Source organism: Onychomys torridus, chromosome 12 (assembly GCF_903995425.1).
Source record: "Onychomys torridus chromosome 12, mOncTor1.1, whole genome shotgun sequence".
In the NCBI taxonomy this organism is placed as follows: domain Eukaryota; kingdom Metazoa; phylum Chordata; class Mammalia; order Rodentia; family Cricetidae; genus Onychomys; species Onychomys torridus.
Window position 1 is genome coordinate 57,238,565 of NC_050454.1, and position 27,262 is coordinate 57,265,826.

The following is a 27,262-nucleotide window of genomic DNA, read 5'->3' on the forward strand; positions in this document are numbered from 1 at the left end:
TGAGCGTTTGGATTTTAAGGTCATTAAATCATTGACAGAATCTGTCCGAACCTATGGTATCACAGCCTCCTTCTCAGTGGCTCAGTTGGAAGCTTTACACAGGTTCGCTATGACACCAGCGGACTGGATGAACCTAACAAGGGCCTGTCTTAGTTCAGGACAATATTTAGATTGAAAGGCATTTTTAATAGAATTTGCTAATGAGCAGGCAGCTGCAAACAGAACCACAGGAGGAGGACAGGTAGCTTGGGACGTAGACATGTTATTAGGGCAAGACAGATTTGCTAATCAACAGAATGGGTACCCAGTTCAAGTTTATGATCAGATAAATGTCATTGCCACAAGAGCATGGAAAACACTTCCCAATAGAGGAGAGGTGAATGACAACCTCACAAAGATCATTCAGGGGCCTATGGAACCATTCTCTGATTTTGTGGCTCGTTTAGTAAAAGCAGCGGGAAGAATCTTTGGTGACCCTGATGCAGCTATGCCTCTAATAAAGCAGCTGGTTTATGAGCAATGTACGAAAGAGTGTAGAACAGCCATTACACCGTATAAATCTAAGGGTTTAGAGGTCTGGATAAAAAAAAAAAAAAAAAAAAAAATGGAGCCAATGGTGCCTGTTTTCGATGTGACAAGATGGGTCATATGAAACGTAACTGCCCGCAAGGAGAAAGTAACCAAAAAACAGGGAACAGCCAACGCCCTATCCCCGGAATATGTCCAAAATGCAAAAAGGAAAAGCATTGGACTAACGAGTACAGATCTGTTAGACACATAAATGGACAGCCCATACAAAATAGTGGTCTTCCAAAAAATGGACAGCGGGGTCCCCGGCCTCAGGGCCCACAAATATATGGGGCAATGGAGAGTCAGGAACAGAACAGAAACCAGGAACAATGGCCGACCGTCAGACATCCCAAACACCGCAGCGAGCCACTACAGGTTCAACAGGATTGGACCTCCGTGCCACCACCTGACTCATATTGACTCCCCAAATGGGGGTACAGATAGTAGAGTCAGATTTCAAAGGTCCACTTAACCGTGGTACGGTAGGATTACTCATTGGTAGATCGTCTACAACACTAAGGGGCTTACGGGTTCATCCTGGGATTATTGATTCGGATTATACTGGGATAGTCAAGATCATGGTTGAGTCGCCTAAAGGTATTACTGCCATTTCCCCAGGAGATAAGATTGCACAACTTGTCCTGTTACCTAGTTTGCATGAAACTTACCCAACACATGATAGGAAAAGGGGAAACAAGGGATTTGGATCCTCAGAAACAGACTTAACATTTTTATCTTTAGATTTGGATCAAAGACCAATTTTACAATTGACTGTTAATGACACCAAAATTAAGGGACTCTTGGACACTGAAACAGATCGGAGTATTATTGCTAATAAAGATTGGCCTCAAGGATGGCCAATACAAGTCTCCTCTCAAACGTTACAGGGATTAGGTTACGATAATGCTCCAAATGTCAACACAAATTTATTAAATTGGAATGATAAAGAGGGACATTCTGGTGTTATACAGCTGTATGTCCTAGAACTCCCAATTTCCCTTTGGGGAAGGGACTAAAATTAAGTAATGAGTATTCCAAAAAATCCCAAGGTATAATAAAAAATATGGGCTATCATCCTAATTTTGGGTTAAAAATTTTTTTACAAAAATAAAAAAAACTCCAATACAAACACAACCAAGACAAACCAAACAAAGACTGGATTTTTCTTAGGGGCCACTGAGGAAGGTATTCCCATATCTTAAAAAAACGGAAAAACCAATGTGAGTTCCTCAGTGGCCACTCTCCTCCAAAAAGTTACTTACAACAAAGCAGCTAGTACAAAAACAGCTAAAAGGGGGACACATCAAACCTTCCCTATCTCCCTGGAATACTCCCATATTTGTTATAAAAAAAATCAAAAAAATAAAGGTTACTACATGACCTTAGGGCAATAAATAGACAAATAAAGATTATGGGTCCAGTCCAACATGGGCTCTCATTATTGTCAGCCTTACCAGAGGATTGTCCAATTATAGTGGTGGATATTAAGGATTGTTTCTTCTCAATACCATTACATAACAAAGATAGCAAGAGGTTTGCCTTTACACTGCCATCCATAAATCATAAAGAACCTGATAAAAGGTATCAATGGGTTGTCTTGCCACAGGACATGGCCAACAGTCCTACTATATGTCAATTGTATGTAGCAACTGCCTTAAAACTTTTGAGACAACAATTCCCAAAGCTAAAATGCCTTCATTATATGGATGATAAGTCTTTAAGGCCTGCTCCTTTCCATTTAATTTAGTCTCAGATTCAAGTTATGTTGTTAATGCTCTAAAAAGCTTTAAATGTACAGGGCTTATCAACCCTTCCAGCTCAGTAGGCTCTTTATTCCAACAATTATAAGGGTTAATATGACAATGTACAAGCCCATTCTTTGTACAACACATACGTGCACATACAGGATTACCTGGGCCCTTGGCTAAAGGCAATACTAAAATGGATTTGTACACTAGGGAATGCATGTTTGTGGCCTCTACAATTCAGCACACATGTGCTTTCCATAAAGAATACCATGTAAATACAAGGACATTGCAACAACAATTTTCCATCTCACGTGCTGATGCACGCAAGATGGTTCTGGATTGTCCCCAATGTGTTGTTTTCCATCATCCCCCTGGCCTGGGGGTTAATCCTCGTGGTTTGCTCCCCCTGAAAATATGGCAGATGGATGTTACTCATATTTCTAAGTTTGGATGTGTCAAATATGTCCATTGTTCAGGTATCATATATGCCACCCCTATGGCAGGAGAAAAAGCCTCTCATGTCATTGCCCACTGCTTAGAAGCTTGGGCCGCCTGGGGTAAACCTCAACAACTAAAAACTAACAATGGTCCTACATATACTGGACAGAAGTTTGCCTCCTTCTGTCGCCAAATGAATGTACAGCTGATACATGGCCTTCCCTATAATCCTCAGGGCCAAGGCATTGTGGAGCGTGCTTATCACTCCCTAAAAAAACTGCTTCAAAAACAAAAAGGGGGAATAGGCTATGGCTGTACCCCGAAGGATAGACTTTCTATTGCGCTTTTTACCTTAAATTTTTTGAATTTGGATGCTTCAAATTACTCAGCTGTGGACAGGCATCAGTGTCCACACAGCCTCTTAAAGGGAATGGTAAAGTGGAAGGATACCTTGACGGGTATCTGGCATGGTCCTGATCCCGTGCTGACATGGGTACGAGGTTCTGTTTGTGTTTTCCCACAGGATCTACAGGATCCAATTTGGGTACCTGAGCATCTGGTGCGAAAAGCTCAGGGCCATGCTGATGGTCCTCAGCCTGATATCGATGGGAACGTTGGAGCAGAGATGGGGAATCCTTTCGGCATTTCCAAGACCAATACCAGTGCAACATGACTCTCGCTTGTTCCCATAGTTATTTATACCTTAGATTTACCCTACCTTCCCTTGGAAAAGGAGATAGCACCCATTGGGGAAAATAGGTCATTCCAGTTATCAGAGTCCTTATGTTTTCAACTGTTGTGTAATAGATCTGAAGAGCCAAAATGCATACCATTATATAATCAAACTGCTGCTTGGTTTGACCTCCCCAACTCTACTAGTGGCCCTTGTTTAAATACTAGTGCATCCTGGGTCTGGGGATGGTGGCCTATGAATCATTCAAATGAAGTGCCACCTATGCAGCCCAAGTGGGCCCCTTATCATTGGGGAAATAATTGGGGTGGACCCTGGCCATGGACAGGATGCCAGAGCTGAGGGTCTGTTTGGGCCAATGCCGGAAAGTTCTTTACCTTTTCACCAACCATTAGTACTTTTGTCAGTCAAACTACTGAGGGATGCAATTATACTAACGAGGATCCATTCTTGTATAGCCCAGCCAATCCGTTTGACAATTGGCTCCTCTGTGGGATTAATGGCAGTTGTATGAATCTGAAGCCCATGGTCATGATAGGGGGAGGACAACAAGGTGTAAGTGAATGTAAATGGTCTACTTCAAAACATTTTGCATCCTGGGATTCCTGCAAACCTTGTCAAGAGGATTATTGTGTAACGACCTCCCCTGCTAACCCGACAAGGGGTGTGTCTGCTACCAATGCTGGATGTGAGGATGAGGGAGTAATACCATGGCAAAATGTATCATATAAGCCTACTCCCGTTTGTGTACATACTCCTTTCATGTTTATTGTTAGTAATGGTAGCTTAGAAAATTGTGATAATAAGACATGCTTTTATGCACAATGCTAAAATGCTTCTTTATTTTATCAAGCCATGGTGGTGCATATACCTAGGTGGATTCCAGTACCTGTAGGGGCACCCACAGCCATGAGCATATTTAGAAATAAAAGAGATTTTGGCATTACGGCGGCTATTATTGGAGCTATAGCCCTTGCCGCCACAGGCGCTGCCAATGCTGCTGTAGAAATGACCCATACAGTGCAGACTGCACAAACCTTGAATAATCTTTCCGCTAATGTAGCTACAGCCCTGGAGCTGCAAAGAGGCATAAATGGCCAGTTAAAAGGAGGCCTGATGATAGTGAACCAAAGAATACATTTAGTACAAGAACAAGTTGATACTTTGCGGCAAGTAGCTCAATCGGGGTGTCAATGACAATACCCAGGATTATGCATCACCAGTGTGGCCTATCAAAATTTTACATATGCTACAAATATGTCTAAACAGCTTTCTAGATACCTTACAGGTAATTGGAACAGACAATTTGATGCTATGGTGGATGAGCTTCGCTTAGCCATTGTTGCTGTTAATTCCACCCTAGTGGATCCTGGACTTACAGAGGGACTTTCATCCTGGATTTCTGCAGCCATGAATCATCTGAAGGAGTGGGCAGGACTAGGAGCCCTAACAGGTTTATTGGTGCTCATCTCCTTGGTATGCCTGTGGTGTATCTGTCGCATAAGGTTTTCACAGCTTCACAATGCAGCCATGATCATCCAAGCCTTTACAGCCATTGAGGCAGGGCAGTCTCCCCAAGCCTGGTTGTTGAACCTTAAAGAGTATTAAGCACAGGATGCGAGGCTTGTGCACTGCACTCAAGATTGGTAAATATGATTTTGAGAAGAGCATGTCTGATAGCATGTGGGTTGATGCCCCAACTCCCACCTCTGTATAAAGGGCATCGGACGGGTCAGGTGTCCTCTGGGTGGATGATGCCTGGACAGACACTAGTACATGTCCAGTTTTGACAGAGGTCAGACCTCTACTCTTTCCTGTAGCTTTGCAAAACAAAAAGGGGGAACTGTAGAGAGCTGCGTGCAGCCTCACCTTAAAGATGGCGCTGGCTTCCGCCCTCCACCCTCCCGAAGGTGAGTGCTCAAAGTGGTAAACAAATCCTTATTTGGCTGGGGCTGGAATTGAGTGTTGCTTGCGTTTTCATGGACCAGTGGACAGCGCCCACGTGGCTGCTCAGGGTTGGCAGCCCATGCCTACTTAAGGGCTGGGAGAGGATTGCCTGGAGAGAGACATTGCTTGTAACAAGGTCCTGAATAAACTGCTTAAAGAAGAGCTCCAGTGTTGCGTCATCCTTGCTGGTCGAGGCGGGCGTGACAGGGCACAGCGAGATGGCTCAGCTGGTAAAGGTACTTGTTGTCAAGCTGAGAACCAGACGTCCATGCTCAGAACTCACAAAGTAAGGGAGAGAAGCAACTCTTTCCTATTGTCCTCCACGTGTGTGCGAACGTTCATATGTGCACATACACGCCTTCACACACAAGTAATGCACCAGGTGTTTAAAACCTTAATTACAAAACAGTTACCACAACAAAGGCATCAGCCATGTTATGTGCTGCTAAGTGAGCTGTAGAATGGATCTGGGTGTCAGTAATCCTTCCACCCATTCCCCTTTCCTCCTTCATCTCCTTTGATCTTATCTTCAATTACTAATAACCAAAGGTTTAAGCAGAAAGTGAGAAAGGGGACAGGGATGCAGGGAGATTGAAGAAAGGAAAAACCCAAAGGAAAGATTTATGAATAAGCCTCTGAAAACTTTTTTTTTTTTTAACAAAAGTATAATTTTAAAAAAGGAGTCTGAATAGGAATATTCTGGATTGGTGAACAGTGCTGTTCCTAGAAGCTTTTGATTTTAAATAAAAAAATATCAGGGCCAGGCATATTATCCATCCTTGTTGGTCAAGTTGGGGGAAAAGACACATCAAGAACAATACAGACTATTACCATTACTGTGGGTGACCACCACATAAAACATGTTTAGTTTATATAATAATGTATATGAATGCACTATTACATTGATACAAACAATTTTATGAAAGCATATATGTGCAATAAATTGTATAGTTTTTGCATTTTAATGCATGACCTTATCTATGGATAGTATCTCAGATGTTTTATTATTATAATACTAATGAATAGTTCTAGTGATATTTTGACTATGGTATCCTCAATCATTGTTATTTAATATGTTTCATTTATTCTTTAAACATTTTATACATGTATGCAAAGTATCATGAACATATCTAGCTCCCACTAAATCTGTCAGAGACAATGTGAATTAAGGTGAGAAAGTCAGATCTTTGTGGAGCTGAACACAACAGAAGAGAGATTTGCACTAGGAAAGTGTAAGATGAAATCATAGCGGCTGCATGGCCAGAGCAGATACATAGAGCAACATCCACTGCAGTCATCAGAAGGGAATACAGACTTTTCTGTGTAGCTGACATTCACATGTTGTGTACTTCTACGCACAGTTTAACCTTTATAGCACGTTACCCTTGTTGTTCTTGCTTATTTTACTACTGTAGGAGAGGAAAGATCACTACCATTCCTTAGCTCTCATGGGGTCACACCTGACAATCCTAGAAATAAAGGTAGACTAATGAGAGGAAAACATAACAACTTCACATAGTCAAATCATATGCTAGAATTCAGTAATGAGGAGCAACAGACTCAGGAAAAGGGGATCTTTTTTATGCTTAGTTTTGAGGAAGAATAATCAGACACATAAAAACTGTAACTGCAAGGAAGGATTTGACCTAATGGCATCAGGGTGAAGAAAGTGCAATCCCAGAAGACTTGCAAAGGTTTTACATGGTGTCACTGTGCAGCACACCTTCCTCTCAGTCAGGAGCTGCTGCAGTGAGTCTCCAAGGGAGAAAGAAGAGAGCTGACCTTTCTGCTTTCTTGGTTTGCTTTTGCAGAAAGTAGTTTTAGTTTCTATGCTCTACCTTAAAGAAGAGAACTTAAGTCTTTGTGTCTCACTTTAAAGGATGAACAGGGGAAGAAAACGGCTGTGCAGGGCAGGAGGATGCCAGGGAGACTGCTTGTAAGGTCTTTGCAATCTTTAATTCCAAGCACTCAGAATGACAAAACATCATAGATTAGAGTATCGTGTTCTGATTTTCAATGTGATGTTATTCACGTACATTAGTAGGTAACTAGAGAGTAAATAATAACAAGTAAGTCATGGTTGAATTTCAAGTACAAAAATCACTCCAAGATATCAGTCACACCTAATTATGTAGATTTCTCCATTATCTTTCTGTTAATTGCTGTAGAGTTTGGGCAGAAGTAAATTACCAAAAATTTGAAAAAAAGGAAATGATTAGTTTCCTATGCATGCATGGTAAAAATCACCTTCACAGCCTCTACCTTTCACACTTTTAGATAGACATAAAAATTAAAGAAAATGGGAATTTCCTACTACTTCTAATTTTATATGTCATAGGAAGAAAACAAAGATTATGATTTTGATTTTATGGAGATATTCCACTGTAACCAGAATCTCTCCTTGTATTCCTCTCTGACTCTGAGTCCTTGTTATCTCCTTTGAAAGCATTCAGATGAGCCACATGGTGATTGGGTGAGAAAGACAGGTAGGTACAGACTCTGGCAGCACATTCTCCAGTGGTGAGAGTAAACAATGACCAAAGGGACCATTGTAAAGCAGTGAGCTTTCTCACTCCTTAACACTATTGAATTGATCTATATTTGAGGAGTTCTTTGTATAATTCTGAGTCTCTGGAGCAGGCAGCTTTCACTGAGAGCACTGCTTTGTCAAAGTTCTTGACAGGCTTATTTGGATTATTATTATTCCAGGAGGGGACAGGCTATGTCCTTGATCTTTACCAGAAAGCCTTTAGCTAAACTGAGACCTTCTGCTATTCAAGGCTAATTAGAATGTTATACTTCCATCTAGTAGCAGTAGTTCTCAAATTTCCTAGTGCTGTGACCATTGAATAAAGTCCCTCATGCTGGGGTGACACCCAACCATAAAATTATTTTGTTGCTACTTCATAAATGTAATTTTGTTATTGTTATGAAGTGGAATGTAAATATCTTATATGCAGGATATCTGATATACAACCTCCAAGGGGTTGCAACCTATGGGTTGAGAACAAGTATGCTAGAAGGAGGACTCAGGTTCTGTTCTGTTTTCTGGTAGTTGAAATTCTACTGTTTCAGTTCCTGGTTTTACAAACTGCTGATTATTTTGTATGTGTGGGTGGGGGTGGTTCTTCCTTAATAAACTTCAAGGTGATTAATATATCCTTAGTTGCTTGACACCAAAATCTTTGGAATATTTCATGCTTGGGTCTTCATGATAGCTCCACAAGTGGGTAGTGATTTTTCCTGTTTCCAAACCCTATGACCTGAGTTCAATCCCTGGGCTCCACATGGTAGAGAAGGACAATTGATCCTAACAGTGGTTCTCTGACCTCCACACAGACGCAGTCGTACCTGCATTTGTCCCAAATAAATGTATGCATACATGACATTATATGCATCATAAAATTGATAATATTAATATTAATTATGTTTACTTAGATATAATTAGCTCTTTTCCTTTGATAAAAATTGCCAATAGAATTTTATTTCATGAAAGTTTTTCTTAAGTATTTTTAAAAAACAATAAAAACTTGCTTATTGATAAAACATAGTAGCCTTTGTGATATAATTTTCTTCCCTCTTATGTGACGCATTAAATGGCATTTGGACCTACTTACTATTATATTACCCTTAAAATCATCAGAAATAAGAACATGAGTTTCATACTCTGATTATTTTTAGGAATTCTGGCTTGGGCATGCTGCCACGTGCATCTTTACTCATCTTCTTTTGCTAAGGAATTAATTGTAAGTGTTGAGCTAATTCCATAAATCATGAAGGGGTAAGAACTCTAGTTTCCTTTGATATTCCCCTTAAGTGAAGGCAGTCTCAATGGCAGCTGATATTCCCCACATTGCTCTTGTAAATGGTTATTACTTTTGAACTCTGAAGACTTAGAAGCAATTTGTATTCTCTGATGGGATTTTGCCTTTGAAATGCCCTACCCTCTGTTATCTAAATGGAATGTCAATGTTGAACTTCTAGTTCACTCTCATTGAGAAAAAAAAAAATAACAGAACAAACATATGCTTCATAGTTCTAAAGCAATATGTTTTTAAACTTCTTACACATACCAGAAATACATAGCTGTTACACATGTGTTTTTGTAAAATGGTATAGAACTCAGTGTTAGGGATGATAGGGATAATTTTCCTGATTTTCTCCTATAATTTATGTTGCTATCATCTACTTTTCTCTGTTTCTTTATACATTCCTCCCATTATTTCTTTTACTTTAGCACTCTATTTACATAGTTATGAACAGAGGCTGAAAAATCATGAATAAAGGTAAAAGAGAAAATATCCACTAGTGCTATCCACTCTGAATAAATATGCAGGCTAATCATGTTTACTGCACAATGCACATCAGATCTGTTATTTGTACAAGACTTGCACATATTCAAGCCTGCCATTATGAATGAAGGCTGAGTTCATGGTGTTCCACTCCTTAGTAAGGAACTATTAGTGGTTCAGTGCTGCTAGAAGAGAGAGAATAATCCCTTTCTAGGCATTTTTCAATTAGTCATTGGTAGACTTCCCATATTCCAGTGAATGGTCCCACATCAATGCACCTTTGCCTGGGCAGTACTAACAGAAACTTAGTAGGTTATTTTAAAAGGAGAGAGAGAGGGTAGGAAACAGAGACAGGACACAAATTTGTGAGAGTCCCAGAGGTAGATGCTGCAGAAATAGGGTAGGTATGACCATATTTCATGGTGCATATATATTAAATTCTCAGATACTGAATAAAAATTTTAAATGTCTAAATATGCATTAACAATTATGACTCCTGTGTAAAGTAAATGAGGAACAGTAGTTTTTGTTCTGTTTAACTTCTGAGGAGACCAATGCAATGCGTGATTTAACTGTGAAGATGATTTGCATGTGTCATTTTCCACAACAGAAATAAGCCATCTGAAAACAATATTTGCAATGAAAATAATCATTCCCTTCTTTGAAAGAGTAAATATTTTTCAAACACTAACTGTTATTTTATTGAAGCTGAAACATTCATATTTAAAAACTACATAAGCATATTAAAGAAGAAGATTCAGGTCACCTATAGTAGTACTCCTTTTCCCCCTGCACTTGTCCTGCTAATTCTTGTTTTATCACCTGGACTAAAGAAAAACAGTTATTAAGTCAATGATTTATCTAAGATATTTACATTTCAAATAAGGAAACACGAAGATGAAAATTTAACGTTACAAGGTGCTATAGCGATGGTCACAAATAATAATTATGAGAGCACTCTATAGTAGTAAACTTTTCTGGGTATTCTGCTACATTTGTTGTATTGTTTTGTAACCACATTTGTCGGAGAGGGGATCGTACAAGCATCTATCTCATTGATAAAACATTAAAAATAATATTAATCAGCTGCAACTACATCAGTGAATATTTTGAAGAGGCTGTTGTGCAATCTGCACCTTAGAGATGAAAACTAAGGGCAAATAAAATGGAATGAAGTGACGCACAGTAAAGGGGTTGCGTTGAATTACGGTCTGTTAGAGTAATAAGGCAGGAAGAACTAAACAAGATTGAAATCAGAATGGATAGATATTAAATAATAGATTAATAATAATTAAATAATTACACAATGAATAAAAACAAATTGCACAACACTGGGTTAGTGTGTCACATTAATAAAATGCTAAAATGGGTGGGATGGGAAAGCCAGGAGGCCTTAAACCTACATGAAGAATTAAAAAGAGCCACGAAATTCTGATAGTGGGAGAAATAGTCTTCAAAGGGAAGAGCACATCCATTGGTTATAAAATCCTACATGGTCATCCCTGAAAACAATATCCAAATTACTCTAGACAGACTGAAAATATTGTATGTAGGACACATATGTGTGGGTGCATATGAATATATGTTGTAACAATTAATTAAAAAAGGGCTACCATGGATACAAAAAAAGACCAAGGAAAGGTATGTGGGAGAATTTGGAAAGAAGAACAAGAAAGAGAAAATGATTTACTTTTGTTTTATAATTTCAAAAATAAAAGAAATTTTAAAAGAATCAACTACTCATTTTTGCCTTATGGAATAATTGAAATAATAACCAATGGATTTGAAATATGATAATGAATATCTAAGTCTGGCTTGAATTTTATGGCTAAAGAACAGTGACTCTTACATATACAACTTTAAACAGTACTTCATTAATTTCCCTGAAATTACAGGCCTAAACATTCCGTGTCTTACAGTAACTATTGTCTGAGTTTCTTAAAGTCTCTTAAATGCAGAGGTCTAAAGTTGATATAATTCTATCATCCAAGAATTATAATTTGAATTATAATCTGTATAGATTCATTAACTGCTGAAGCAATACACACATTCAACCAGCTGAAGAATCTCTAGTTTTTCTCCAACCTAGTTTCCAGCTTCCTCCAAAAATAATTTTCTATTACTTTCAAACTTCCAGCCATATTAGACTTCTCATTTGTCTGACGTTGTCTCTCTCCCTCCACACTCCTCCCCCTCTCTCCCTCCTCTCTCCCCCCTCTCTCCCCCCACACTCCTCCTCCTCTCTCCCTCCATACTCCCCCCTCTCTCCCCTCACACTCCTCCCCCACACTCCCCCCTCTGTCCCCCTCTCTCCCTTCTCTCTCCCCCTCTTTCCCTCCACACTCCTCCCCCCTCTCTCCCTCCTGCTCTCCCATGCCCTCCCTCCCTCCCACACTCCCCCCTCTCTCCCTCCTGCTCTCCTCTCCCCCTCTTTCCCACCCCCTCTCTCTCTCCCACTCTTCTATCTCCATTTCTATTTTCTCCTATGAGTGGGATTTGATTAATTGTGATGAAATAAAAGGTAAGTGTCAACCTTTGTGAACATTTAATATTGGTTTTGTAGAAGAGACAACAACAACAAGAATTAGATAGGAAATATTCCTTTAAAATATTTAGGTTTTGAGAAATGTATGGAATATATGTGGGAACTGGAGATGAACCATAGTTACTATACGATGATGTGTTTCTTATGAAGAACAGATTTGATGACATTGTCCTCAATATCTGTGTACCAGTTCTACCTTCCTAGTACCTGTAAGTAATTTAAAAGCTTATATTTTCCTTACCAAAGCAAAACAAAATATGTAAGTAAACAAAGGAAGATGTGTATCTTTTTTTTTTCATTTTAATTTCCATAAGATATTCTAAACTTTCCTGAACTTTCTTGCCCAGAATCTTCCACCTCTCTATGGACCCTAGTTCCTTTGATAGAGAACTGTATTAGAAATCATGATTCAGCACAGTAGGTCTGCTGGTTGCTACTGACTAGCCATTGCTTCTAATCCCTGGCAGCTAATGAATAAATGACATGAGATGAATATGCATGTACATTCATTCACTGTTTCAGTAAATTTCCGACTACACCTATATTTAATTACTTTAATCACATTATGATAAGCATAGGTTAATACTGAGGTATCCTATTCACCGATTGTCCTAAAGGCTTTGCTACTCCATCTCCCCAACCTTTCCATAACCTCACATTCAAATTTTTAGAAACATAGCTTCCAAAATCCATCATTCATGAAGGTAATTATTACATTAGTTTGTGAATGTATAGAGCTATTATTTAACAAGTGTACTCATGGGAACAACTTTAGGGACTGTAATACAGTGTTTATAAATGAAAAATACCACATTTTTAAAAAATTTTACAGACTTTACTCATTCCCAGAAGTTAGTGAGTTTGTTTTGTATACTTTCTTTATTTTAACATACTGCTTTCTATTCTTCTGATCTCCTAAATAATTTTTGGAAAATAACAACAACAACAACAACAAAAACAACAAAAACCCAAGTATTTGGATGGCTGTGTATTCAGCTAGATGGTAAAGTAGGTGCAACTTCTTAGGCTTGATTTTAATAACATTCATATTAATGTTCATTCTTCATACTATGAAGTACTGTGGAGCTTATCTATTATCTAGTACTGTGTTTCCACAATTAAACCTTATTCTGCCTCTAGAATGTCACATAAATGAAGTCACTGAATATATAGCCTTGTGAGAGTGGCTTCTTTCACTTAACGATATGCATTGAAGATTGATATACCAATTAACTTTCTTGTTTTGCTTATTTGTTTCCTTTTGTCACAGAATAATATTACTATAGGTACAGATACATTCCAGCTTGTTAAGCTCATTGAAGCATGCTGTAGTGGTCTCCAGTTTTGCTAAGTATGAGTTAGTAGTTAGAAATCCTCATTTATGGATGTCATGAGCACATGGCTTAAATTTTACTGATAGAACACAGCCGAGTAATATTGTCAATTTATGAGAACAAGTTTAAAAATATGGAAGTATGACTTTCGGCGACTGTCCAAGTACCCTATAACAGTATTTTTCAAATATAGGAGATGACAGACTAATTTAACAGTAGAGAAATCAAATAGATACATACTTCTGTAAGGCTGTTATTAGAGATGAATGGCTATAAATCATGTTCATTATAAGATGGCATATGTCAATGATATAATATTATATCATGTAAATCATCCCATCTTTGTGGCTTTTTAAAAATGACAGTTAACTTAGTCCAATCATGAGACAATTAGCTGACAAATAATAACTAAGGAATTTTTTTCAAAAAAGCTTCTTGAAACTGTCAACACAATTTGGATAAAAAAGTTATAGCCAAGAGCCTAAAGTCAGGTGACAATTTATGACATTGTACTATTCTAGATATAATTGAAACAAAAAAGTGCATTATGTAAATTGAAGGACATTGAAGAAATATTTAAACTTTGAATAATTATGCATCAAATTTTGGCTTACTAATTTTAGCATATCATAGTATCAGTAACACATTAATAATAAGTTTAATTGAAAGGAGAGTTTATATAAATTCTCTATACCATCATCACCTTCTCTTAGTCAACAAATATAATATATAGCATTTTAAAATGTTTCTTATAAAATGACAAATAGGAAATAACAAGGAGGAAGATCAAGGACCACATGTAAGATGGAGTCATATTTCTCTAGCACATCTGAATCATGTCATAGGTAAGAGTATGTCTGCTGAAGCAGATATTTGATATTTACCAAGCCATGCCTGCCTATGATATAGATATGATCAAGTCCAAAATGAAATACTTGGAGACAACTAAATAGAACAAAATAGAATCTCAGAGAAAAAGGAATACTATGTTCCTTCTAGAAAACTTTACTGTAAAACTTGCTTGGGTTTACATGAAGGAAGAAATCACTATTAAAATATAATCATTTTCAATTACTTTTCTTGGGTGTCTTGCTAGGGTTTCTATTGCTGTGATAAAATATCATGACCAAATGTAACTTGAGGAGGAAAGGACTTATTTCATCTTCCACTTCCATGTAGCTGTCTCTAACTGTGAGAACTCAGGGCATGAATTCAATCAGTTAAGGAACCTACAGGTAGGAACTGAACTGATGGAGAGACAATGGAAGAGTGCTGCTTACTTTTTGGTACCTGTGGCTTGCTTGGATTACTTTCTTATGCATCGCTGGACCACTTGTCCTTAATGAGCTGGGTCTCCCCTCATCAATTGCTAATTAAGACAGTGCACTGCAGACTTGCCTGGATGAGAATATTTAGTGGAATGATTTTCTCAACTCAAAGTATCTCTTCCCACTTTATCCTCCCTTGTGTCAAGTTGGGCTAAAATTACTCAGGAAAGTAGAGTACTTTAATCCATTTAAATATTTTTTTTCCAAAGAAATGCTCTTGTTGTGTTCAATATATCATTAGTTATGTTCTATTTATTATGCTCTATTTGCTAACATACATTTTGTACATTTAAAGTTGGTTTGTTGATTTTTAATTATATATGTGTTGAGGGGGCATGTACATATAAGTGCTAAGAGATACCAAAGGGATATTAAAAGCCTTGGGGTTAGAAAAACAGGCACTTTGGGTGCTGGAAATTGAACTCAGGTCCTCTGTAAGAGCAGCAAGTGGTCTTACCCACTGGGCTATATTTTGCATTTTATAAGTGTTCCTGTAAGGCAAGAGGAAGGTGCATTTTACGTATTGTATATGCCAGTTTTACTCTAAAATGTATATTTTTCTGCACTTACCACCACATCATCAATCCTTATTCACTGTCATTTACCTCCTCCAATGGAAGGTGAACTATTATAATCAGTGTCCATGTATTTTCTCATTGGGGATAAACTTAAACAGGTAGCAATGTTTCCAGAATCTTCAGTAACAATATACAAGAGTTAACTTTTCTTTGCCAAAAGGTTTTAAGATCTTCAGGCTAGCAAGATGGCTCAGTGGTTAAGAGCACTCTCTGCTCTTCCAGAGGACCCAAGTACAATTCCCAGCATCCAAATGGCAGATCCCAACTGTCTGTAACTTTAGTTCCCAGGGATCCAACAACCCTCACAGTGACATACATTCAGGCAAAACACCAATGCACGTAAAAATAAATCATTAAAAAATTGTATTATTAAAAAAAAGACTTTAAGGCATTAGAGGATCTCAATTACTTGAGTAAATAATTACAAAAATATTTTTAAATGTTATTATTCAAGATTAAATACCTAGAATATTCAGCTATGGTATTAATGGCAGGACTACATGCCCATAGCCAATCCTTTAGTGCTGTGGATATTGTTCTGTGTAAATAAAGTCCTGATTGGCCAGTGGCCAGGCAGGAAGTATAGGCGGGACAAGAGAGAAGAGAATTCTGGGAAGTGGAAGGCTGTCGGGGAGACACTGCCAGCCACTGCCATGAGAAGCCATATGTAAAGACACCAGTAAGCCACAAGCCATGTGGCAAAGTATAGACTAACAGAAATGGGTTAATTTAAGATAGAAGAAGTAGATAATAAGAAGCCTGCAATGGCCATACAGTTTGTAAACAATGTAAGTTTCTGTGTGCTTACTTGGTTGGGTCTGAGTGACTGTGGGACTGGTGGGTAAGAGAGATTTGTCCTGACTGGGCCAGGCAAGAAAACTCTAACTACAAATGGCGCCCAAATGTGGGGCAAGAGTTTCCACCTAAAACCTGAGAAAAAAGATTCTAAAACAGAGCTAAAAACAGCTTCCTAGTTGTCTCTCTCAAGTTAGCAGCAGCCTGCCAGTTTGAGCTACTATGGTGGGTTCCTGGCATGTGTGTCTGACCTACAGTGTGGTGGGAATGAGGAATCTACAAGTGGCACTTTACTCTGCTGCATGGTGGATTTAGCCTTTGCTAGTTTAAAAAAAAAAAAAAAGGTTTCTGGGAAATGCACTGCTTTGATAGAACTGCTTCTGATAGTTAATGGTAAACATGGCTCCAGACCCAGAGCTCGTGGTAAACTGTACCTCCACCATGTTGGGAAGCTGAGGTGGGCGGAGCCAGCAGCCACAGAGGCATTTCAGTCTTACAAAGATGGATATTACACAGAGAATCTGGTTTATGTTGTCTTTGGGGTTTTTAATTACAGAAAAAGGTTTGATCATAAAAGCTGTTGAGTTAAACAAATATGTAAATTTTAAAGGTACCTTGACTTCAAAATTTGGATATAAGGATATGTTGCTTTGGAAAAGAGTCTCTGCTTTTGTTTCCACAGAAAGCCAGAGGCTGTGGATTTGTTCCAGATTAAGATACATCAATTTTGATCAGCCAAGACCACCTGAAAGGTCTCCGATGACACCATCACCCAGATGATCCAACATCCAGAATGGTTTCAAGGCAACTGGCTCAGAGGTTTACCCTCATGGACTACTCTATAATCCTAAAATTTTCTTTGTGTCCCCATAAGATACAGAGCTGCCCTCCAGCAGGAAGTAGTAAGAAAAACTACGTCCACATTCCCAAAATTATCAAGCTTGCTTTGGAGATGGAATTGGCCCACTCCTTCGCTAAACCCAGACATATTGCTATAAGAAAAGGTTAAGAGATTCTTGTGTCCCAAATCAGAAGAGCCTTCTGGTGTGGGACAGAGAAAAACCAATATTTTTCTTTAAATCAGGTTGATTATAAATGCAATCTCTTTCTAAAGAAGAAAAGGGGATATGATATAGATATAATGGGATAAAAGGGTAGATTAAGGAACTTACTTCTAAAAAGCAACAACTTGTTTAAAATGTTTTACATTGGTATAGACTTTAGTCTATTGATACAAACTTAAAGTTAATTTTGTTATACTGTGTGTATATTTCTACTCGTGTTTAAGGTATTATGTTTTTATAGCTCAGTTAAAATTATAATGGATAATTAAAAATAGATTAATAATTAGTCATCTATGATAATCATACTCGTAGCCATGTTAATTAAGTCTTCTAGATAGAAATAGAGATATTTCAGATAGATAGGTAATCTTCAAATACTTCAAAGACCTACAGAATATGGCATTTAAAAGATTTTTAAAATTTAGACTTTCTGGACAGTGAGACATGTCTGCTCCTGGAAGCACCAATTTACTTCAGAGAGGAGGATGGGCATTGAAGACACTTCATATGGAATTTATCTTCACCTTGGCAAAAATAGCCATTTGTGCAAGAAACTGTTCTTGCCTGGCTGCTTGATCAACTGGACATGCAGGACCCATAGAAAGGTGACCACTAAACTTTGCTTGACAAAATGGTCCTTCAGGTTCCTGCTTTGGAGAGGAAACTACCAGACATTCTACAGGACACTAAAAAAAGTGCCCAAGAGACTCTAGCCCTGTGGGCTGAAGACAGATGCCCCAACTTTACAAAGGAACATTAGGTGACTGTCCAGGCTGCCAGCTGTCTCTGTCTACCCTGCAAGACTCCCAAAAGTTGCTTGGATCCTTCTCCCAGTTCTCAGATAATATTATATCCTTCTGAGGTCTTTGATGTGGTTAAAGACTAGATAGTTATAATTTTCTCAGTTATGATAAAAAAAATAAGTTAGATATAAAACCTTGGACTCACAAATATAAGATAGATAGGATATCTTCTTTAATATTGTAACTGTAATTCTTGCTTGATAATTGTTTTGTTATAGGTATTATGTAAAAGTTAAAATCTTCCTTAAAAAAGGGGGGGGGTGCTGTGGATATTGCTCTGTGTAAATAAAGTCCTGATTGGCCAGTGGCCAGGCAGGAAGTATAGGCAGGACAAGAGAGAAGAGAATTCTGGGAAGTGGAAGGCTGTGGGGGAGACACTGCCAGCCACTGCCATGAGAAGACATGACAAAGACACCGGTAAGCCACAAGCCATGTGGCAAAGTATGGACTAACAGAAATGGGTTAATTTAAGATAGAAGAAGTAGATAACAAGAAGCCTGCAATGGCCATACTGTCTGTAAGCAATATAAGTTTCTGTGTGTTTACTGGGTTGGGTCTGAGCAACTGTGGGACTGGTGGGTGAGAGAGATTTGTCCTGACTGGGCCAGGCAAGAAAACTCTAACTACACTTGAGTATAAGTTTTGTTATAAAATCAAAAGGTTACAGGCAGAGTTGAGGGGCCATAATAAGCTTATAAATTGTAAACACAAACCACAGACCTGGCTACCATTAGCACTAGCAAGGTCTGTAATAGTTGATCCATGGACTCTTCCTGTAAGAGTAGAAATCAAGCTGGGTGGTGGTGGCGCACGCCTTTAATACCAGCACTCGGGAGGCAGAGCCAGGCAGATCTCTGTGAGTTGAGGCCAGCCTGGTCTACAGAGCAAGACCAGTATAGGCACCAAAACTTCACAAAGAAACTCTGTCTCAAAAAATAAAAAAAGAGTAGAATTCAAGATACTGTGAGAAAGTGAACGTATTGCTGGATGACAATAGGAGACAGAAATATACACTGGGTTTGGGAGTCACTCTCTGTTCATGCCTATTTTCCAGATTATACTTTTGTTTGTGCAAGTTGCAGTTATGTTTTAAATTGAAAAAAAAAAGTGATTCATTGTGGGTTTTTTTTTTTCTCTTTTGGGGGGCCTGCCACCTAGCTTCCAAATAAATCACACATAGAGGTTTGTTCTTAATTATGAATGCTTGGGCTTAGCTTGTCTTGTTTCTTGCCAGCTTTCCTTAACTTTAAATTACCTTTCCCTCTGGGCTTTTCCTGTTCTCTTTCTGTTGTGATTCCTACTCTTAATCTGTGACTTGCCAGGTAGCTGGGTGGCTAGTCCCTGGGTCCTCCTCCTTCTCTAGTTACTTCTCTTTTCCTTCCAGATTTCTCCTTCTATATATTCTCTCTTCCTGCCAGCCCTGCCTATCCTTTTTCCTATCTTGCTCTTGGCCCTCCGGTTCTTTGTTAGACCACCAGGTGTTTTCACACAGGCAAAGTAGCATAGCTTCACAGAATTAAACAAATACAACATAAACCAAATTAACACACTTTAAAATAATAGTATACAACAATACATCTGGTAATTCACTTGACCTTTACAAACTTCATTCTTTTTTTTTTTTTTTTTTTCTGTATGTACGTGGTGATTCATGTGTGTGCATATGTATATAGAGTGTGCATGCCCATGCACATGGAAGTCAGAGAAGGATATCAGGCCTACTCCATGACTTTCCACCCTATTCTGTAAGAGAGAGCCTCTCGTTGAGTATGCAGCTCACACTTAGCTCTCACCTGCATAAAATTAACTTGTTTCTCATTAGAGTTGGAAAGTAATATTTTGTACCTATGGTTCTGTTGTGCTTTCCTGAGCCTGCTTGATGTAGATGCTTCATTGATGCTTCTCCTAATCCTTTTTCACTAAAAGCAGATGGGCTTGGCATTATTTCATTAACAGAGCTTGATGAATCACAAACTGCCCCCCTTTAACCAACTATTGTATCATTATAAATGTGGAAGAGATAGGACTGGACCCAAGCCAGTCTTCAACAAGCCCTAAGAACAGTTAAGTTTGCTAAGTCACAACAGTCCTAAAGAACAGACAAAACCCACATTAAATGATGAATTCAACCACCACAACTCTGAAACAGCGTTAATAGTATTGTTGCTTTTATATCTTTGTGATACATATTTTATACATGAAGATTTTGTTTACAGTAATCCCTTTTCACATTGCCTTCTATTTTTCTGTGTGTTCACTGTATTTCAACCTTTACTGTAGCTTTTCATTAGAAAAAGAAATGAGACCTGAATGTTAAAAAGAAGATGAATTTAAAAGATTATTTCAATTCTAAATATGAAGGCATTTTATTGAAATAGTAATGGCAACATTTTAGTACATAATCAATTCCAATACCATCATAAGGTCAAGTTGAATGGAGATTGTCTAACTTCATTAACATCAGCATAATTACTGTAAGAATCACCTCATTCTTGGTCAGACCAATTCTTATTGATTGACCAGGAAATGGAGCAGGTTGAGACTTTCCTCTAGTTATATAAAGCCATCTTCACTTACCTCATAAAATATTGACAATGTTTCAAGTTAATGATATTAATTATGTCATTATAAATGTTAACATGTATGACTAAATACTAAAGAAAACTACAGAAATGTCTTTAAGTTATGAAATAATGGAAAGTAAGAAATATATTGACTTGGAAATCCAGTATTCTAGTAGAGTTTAATGCATGAATAATACCATCAACAATTTAAAATAGCAATGTAGAATAGGATATGCATAAAAGCTCAGAGTTCCATAATCCTTTGTAGTGTAGCATTTTGGAGGAAAAGTACAATTTGAAAGCTACATGAAATGAAGATTTTACTTACAAAAATGCAGTACTTAACTTTTTATTTAAGAAGTTGCATTATCTGTCATTGTAATAGTTATGTATTTAAGTTGTATTTTAATTGGTAATTTTATGAATCATTTTAAAGAAGTTAGAGTTGATGAACTTTTATGAAGATGCTTTTTCAGTAAATAAAATGTAATATATAGTATAAAGTTAAAACTATAGAAAAGAAAATTGAGGTACATTTTAATAAATGAGTTTAGCATGAACTGCCAGTTCAGGTGGCTGCCAACAATATGGAGATAATTAAAGGACAGTTTGAAATGTAGGTTTAAAGATGGATTAAAGAACCTGCCTGTGTAAACATAAGTAAAATCATTTTGTTTAATTGCAAAGCATTATAAAGCCTTTGTTAAAGAAACATTAATCTAATATATGTAAGCAAGAATTTTAGTGAAATTAAATATAGCTATATATACCAAATGGTCAGTGCTGAAGATATACACACAAATAACATTGTCTGTGTTGAGCAAATTATATTTAGAAATATATATTATATGTAGACTTATGTTCATGCAATAATAGTAAAAAAATAAAGAGAGTCCACAAATTTGAAGGAGAGAGGGGAGGAATATATAGGAGTTTATGGAAGTAGGAAAAAGAAGGAATAACATTTGTAATTAAAGTATAATTTCAAAAATTAAACAAGAAAAGGCAGCATTAAAATAAAATCTAAATATAAGAATTTTAGTCACATCAAAATATATATATATATATATATATATATATATATATATATATATATACACACATAAACATAGTTGATCAATTTTTTGTATCTTTTCTCTAATACAATTAGAGATTTCAGTTTACACAAAGTTAAAGTCAAGTTTTGGACCATAATTTGCTATTAGTTAATTTTAAATGTATTATTAACTTATACTGATACTTCTTCTTCTATAAAACTGTGTGATTAACTATTTTTCTGAAATTATTAGAAGAGAAGTTCTTGGCTAAAACTGGGACTTCTATGATTATGAGATGAATTTTTGTTTTATGATAGTTTTTATTTAATCTGATTATATCTAATGAAGTATTCATAAAATTTCAGGCATAGAAAGGACCTTGAAAATGCAGTAAGTCTCTCTCTTCCCTGAATGCTTGAAGACACTTGATTATTTCACTTCATGCTGAGAACTCCAGAAAATGCAATGTTACAATTTCTTTCAGTGCAAAAGCTTTCATGGTTTTTTTTTTTTTTTTTAAGCAACATGACAATTCTTTCTTTAGCATGTGCTACTTCAAGGTATATTCTTTCTTAACCAGTTTAAGGAGATAGTTGTATGTACACTTTCAACTTGTATGGCATGCTTATTTACCTCTTGCCTTCCTTTCTTTAATTAAAATATACATTCTTAAGGAATTCTCCCATCTTGATTATTACCTTCTTGCACCCTAATGCAAGTGATGTCATATATCAAGTAATTTGTCTACTCCTTAATAATTTATGGGTATGTGTATGTGTGTGTGTGTGTGTGTGTTTGTGTATTTGGAGATGTGCTTACACATGCTTACAGATACCAGAAGTCAAGATCAAGGTCTTCCTCAATCACTCTCCACCTGAGTGTTTGAAACAGGGCCTCTCTCCTGAACCAGGAGCTCATGGACTTGGTTATATCAGCTTTCCCATGGGCCCAGGGATATGACTAATTTCTCAATGCTAAAATGACAGGCACACAGTACAACAGCTATTTTTCCATGAGTGCTGCAGATTAAACCTGGGTCCTCTGGTCAGTACAGCAAATAGTTTGTTGACTGAGAAACCACTCCAGTCCTGAGAATCCACTGTTGGCAGATTTTTCTTAAAACATTCAGTTGACTTCAAGCTTGAGGAGAATGTTGCTCCAATTATTATTGTATTTTTAAAACTCTTCTTAAAGTATGATCTGTTGAACATAATGTCCTAAAGGAAACTTTTAGCACCTGAATTCAATAAATGAATGTTTTATGAATCTTTTCCTACACACACATACACACACACACACACACACACACACACACACACACACTAGTATGCTCATCTAAAAGAAATACAACAGATCAAAGTCCAGGTTAGTGAGGCCATAAGACTTTACCAGGGTTACTCACAGGAGTATTGGCAATAGGTGAGAGGTTACTTATAGGAGCAGTTACACCAAACACAGCTGCATCCATAAAAAGCTGACTCTAACACAGGTGATGACACAAGGAAGCTGCATCCATGGAGCTTGCATCTTCATTGTTAGCAGCTTAACAGGTCCCATGGATACAAACCATGAGCCCCAACCCCACCCCCAGCAAGTGTTTGTTGTTTCTATCACCCTAAGGGAGGGTGCTTTCGACTCTTGAGGGTTTCCATTTTCCCAAACATGTGACTAGTCTTTACCTATGGAATCTCACTCATGAACCTTGGCCCTGACTTCTGGAATGAATATTTCAGTTCAGACTTCATTACAACAACGAGAATAAACAGCCTGTAAATTCAGAGAAGTTAGTGTTTTTTTGTTTTGTTTTGTTTAATCATCAGGAGGTAATCTCTAATTGTTAATTCTGGCAGTCACATTTTAGGATAAAGCGTAATGCAGAATAATCTCACAAATTTTATTCAGGTAATCCATGCGATTTAAAGTAAAACTGTAATTACAGAGTTGAGGTCATTTTTGTAAAGACATAAAAAAAACCACATACAAAAATAAAACAAAAACATTAGCACCTCTCAAATGCTGAAGAATGTTTTTCCTAGCATTATTAACAGTGGAGTGTGCAAATAACCTTTTATGACCAATGGGCACCGTGATACCATATGATGTCAGATTCCATGTACTGTTCACTGTCTCTGCCTCTCCCCGCTTCCTTATTCCTATTTTCCTCAACTAAAGGAAAGCAATGTTCCACATTTCTAAAAGTGGTTTTAATCACTTACCACCATGCTTGTGTTTTGTCAATTTAACATAATCAAGAGCAGTATTTCTCAACCTTCCTAATGCTAATGTAGCCCTTTAATTCAGTTCTTCATAATGTACTGACCTCCAACCATAAATTGTTTTTCTTGCTACTTTATAACTGTAATTTTGCTACTTTTATAAATTGAAACATAAGTATCTTATATGCAGGATATCTGATAGGGGACCACCCAAAAGGGTAACGACCCACAGATTAAGAACATCTGATCTAGAATAACCTGCTAAAATGGGACCTCAATTAAGGAATTCCCTCAATAAAATTATCCCATGGGTATGTCTTTAGGGTATTTTCTTGATTAACAAATGATGTGGGAAGGCCCAGCTCTCTGTATCCAGTGTTATCCTGGGCACTTGGCCTTGGGTATATAAGACAACCACCTGAGCAAGAAAATACAAAGCAAAACATAGCTTTCTATTATGGCCCCTGCTTTAGTTCCTGCCTCTAAGATACTGCCTGAGTTCCTGTCCTGACTTCCTCTCATAATGACAGTTGACTCAGAAGCAGAAGCAAAATAAACCCTGTCCTCTCCTAAGTCACTTTTGATCATGGTCATCTATCATAACAATAGAGAAACCAACTGGAACCATTATCTATGAGAGTAACCTGACCTGTAGTTGTTGAAACTTAACCAAAGTAATATAGTTTCTTAACTTGTTTACTATTTGTATTACTTAGTAATAAGTGTCAAAGTCCAGCTTCAGTGGGGTTCAGGTCCCAATGAGCAGGTATGGGGGTCTGTGGAGGTAGGGGAAGTAAAAGTTGAATGTACATCTGAAGTTTCAGCAGCTCTCTCTCAAACAGAAAGGCTCTTTATTTATATAGCATATTGACTACATAAGTCATTTGGCAAGCATCAGAGCCCTGGATCTCCTTTTCACTTCACCATTAAATGTCCAAGATGGAAAAGCAAAGTACAAAACGACAGTCTTATTTGAAACAACATCTTCAAACAGTATCTGTGAAATCACAAAGTTATACATTTCTCAGGGTCTGTAAAGCATAGAACCTTCTATTTTTACAGCCTGTGTGTCTAGGCTAGCTGCTCATAGGGTTACTAGGTTAGATAGTCTGAAATTATTTTTGCCTTAACCAAGTTATGTGTAGAATCATTTGATGTTTTCTAAAATGCAAGCTTTACAAAAATGTCTAATGATAAGCATTTAACTGGCTGATGATAATATAGATAGCTAGTTTCTCTTTGATCAAATAAAGATAAATCAAAGAGTTGGGAAGGGAAAGAAGGGTAGAGGAGGAGAAGGGGGCAACAACCAACAGTAAAAGCTTTTTTTTTTTTTTTTTAAAAAAAAAAAGAAGCCATATGGAAACTTAGTAGGAAGTAGAAGCTTCCTAAATTACATACATACATAAAATGACTTTAAACAGAATTATCCTATAGTATGGGAAAATACCCTAATATTTGTATGAATGGGGCATTCACACAAATAAAAGTTCCCATACTAGGAATGGGTTTACTGGCCCTGTGTTGTTGGCCAATGGGTCCCATAACCTGTCCCCTATCCTAAACATTGCAGGCCATTTATATTGCTCATTCATGGTTACCATCTAGTTCATTACAGTCAGATCCTATTATTGAAGATGCCACATAATTTAATCATGAATATGGAGAAATAAAGTGAGCACTATCTTTGAAGCCTCATTGCTATTAGGTTGCTTTCACAGAGTTAGAAGGTCAACCTTATACATCATCTTCAGTAGCAGATTATGTAGGCATGTGAATCAAGGGCATCTGTTATCCACAAATACATCATGGCCCTCTGATCTGGTGACTACCCATGTCTCTTAGATACATGACATTACTTACTCTGTGCATTTATCCTGGATTGTCAACTGGGATAGAATTCAATACAGAGAAGTGGATTAGCAGTATTCCACATGGAGCTATTTATAATTGGCACATGGAGCTATTTATAATTGGCACATGAAGCTTCCATTCTATAATAGCAAGTGCAAATGCACATTTTAATATAGAATGAAGGTTCCTTTTTACAACTCACCTTTACACTCTGTTATTCCCTGTTGTCAATAAGTCACAATATGCATATGGTTTATGTCATATGAAAGATGGCTTCTGGCCACCTTGTGTCCACTAAATTGTTAGCGTGATTTTTGTTTGGTTTTTTTTTTACCAGTAGGAGAGTTTTCTGGAGTAAATCTGTGCATATCGGAGCACATGAGAATGCTGAGAGTACATTTATAAAAAGCAAAACTCAATGATGGCACCCCAGAGGCTTGTCTTCTCTTTCTCTCTCTCTTTAAAATAAAAAACAATCTTATGAAATGTCTTAAAATTTTATTGGAGCTAAACAACTTTTAATACATCTTGTGAAAACAGGGATTTTGTTGGCAGATGAGAGGTTTGTAATAGTTCTCCTCCCATCAGCAGGGTAAAAATTTGACATTTAAGAATATGAAATATATCACACTAAAAAATGGAACTATGAGACGGTCTTATTTGAGAAAAAATGTATTCTATTTTAAGCTGAAGCAAAAATGTGTTATCACTTTTGGGTGTTTAGATTTGACAATATTTGCTTCTTTTCCTCTTTTGTCTTTCTGGTATGAAGCTATATGACATATAACCTCTCATATATTTAGCATTTACTTCTTCTGATGTCATCTATCTTGCAAATATAAAAGAAAGTAATACTGAGAAATATTAGTTATCTGTTTTATGATTTTATTTAGCATTCTGAGGCTTACTCTATACTTAAATACTTTAATAATCTGCTACTGTAAGCAGCATTGATATGATCATCATTAGAAAAAAGTAGTCCACTATTTTAAAATAATTGTTCATGTTTAAAAGAGAAATGAAAATAATTAAGTTATTTATTTAATTTAGTTTTGAGACAGGACCTCATATAAACGATGATGGCTTCCAACTCCCTGTGTTGATGAAGATAACCTTGAACTTTCCTCCACCTCTTTCTGCCTCTAGAATGCTATTGTATGCCAACATGCCTTAGTTTAGGTGGGGTTTTAGATAGAACACAGAGCTTCATTTATGATAACAAATACCCTATCAATTGAGCTAGATCCTCAACCTTTGAAATAGTATTGTTAAAGAATTTTTTGAAAAGTACATATAAGCACAGAACTCTGAGTTATTACTTTATTTTTCATTGATATATCACATAAAATTTGGCTTTTAGTTTGTAGTTGATAGTTGTTAATCTTCCTTTATTTTTTTCCTTAGCATACATAGCAATAAATGTATCTGCACAAAGTCATTGATTATTGTTGCCTTTTA